Below are 1223 nucleotides of genomic sequence, written 5' to 3' on the forward strand. Positions count from 1 at the left end.
GAGATTAATCAGAACTGACTTTGAGAAGCACTGTGGCAATTGGACAATTAAAACAGACATTCGGATGGCGGGGGATGAAGAACAAACTGGGGAGGAGGGTAGAGAAAATGGTGCAGCAGTGAAGGAGTGAAGACCCAAAATCCCTGTAAATGTTCATTAAAATTAATAAAATTTAATAATAAAAAAACAAACAAACTCCCAATGTACATTTAAGCTTATCAGAGACAAACTGGGATCAAGCTTAGAGGCCTAGTCTATAGTATAAATAGACTGCCAAATACAGCCAGAAATGCACAATCTGGCGAGGATAAAATTGATGAATGGGACATTCTAAAGATTGAACCTCTGTGCACATAAAAACTTATTCTAGCAGATTGAAAAGGAAACCTACTACTTGGGAAAAAACCTTTTGGGAACACCATTTCAGACACGGGTCTCATATAAAAGGTTAATAGAATCTGACAGGGCCTCCTTAAGGAAAAGACAGATAACACAGTTACAAAATGGGCAAAAGACATGGAAAGAATTTTCATGGGGAAAGATATTCAGATGGCCAACAGACACATGAAGAAATACTCAGAATGACTGGCAATATGAAAGATGCAAATCAAAACTGCATCTCCAGTAGCAGTGGCAAAGTTTAACAAGACAGCAAGTAATAAATGTTGGAGAGGATGTGGCAAGATAGGAACTCTACTGCATTGTCAGTGTGATTGTACAATGGTAGAACCATTCTGGAAGGCAGTTTAGTGCTTCCTCAGAAAGATGAACAAAGAAGTTCCATATGACCTAGCTATCCCACTGCTTGAAACATACCCTGAGAGAATGAGAGCTGAGGCACAAATGGAGACTTGTATATCGATAATGTTCATAGCAGCATTATTCACCATTGCAAGAACATGGAAAAACCCAAATGTTCAACCACAATCCAATGGACTGAAAAATTATGGTACATTCACATAATGGAATACTACGCAGCATGCAGGAGCAATGATTTTGTAAATCATTTAACATGTGGAGGGACTGGAGAGAATTATGCTAAGTGAACTAACTCAGTCCCATAAGGACAAATACTGTATAAGACCATTATTGTAGAAATAGCTAACTAGTAAAATGTGTATGAGGATCTAAGAGGAGCAGAGGTTTAGGGATAGCAGAGGGTAATCAAGGGGTCGCACCATTTGATGAGTTGGGGAGGTAGGCTGGGGTGGTGGGGGAGGATC

The sequence above is a fragment of the Elephantulus edwardii genome, unplaced genomic scaffold (assembly GCF_000299155.1).
Source record: "Elephantulus edwardii isolate Elephantulus edwardi_28Jun2011 unplaced genomic scaffold, EleEdw1.0 scaffold00152, whole genome shotgun sequence".
Classification (NCBI taxonomy): domain Eukaryota; kingdom Metazoa; phylum Chordata; class Mammalia; order Macroscelidea; family Macroscelididae; genus Elephantulus; species Elephantulus edwardii.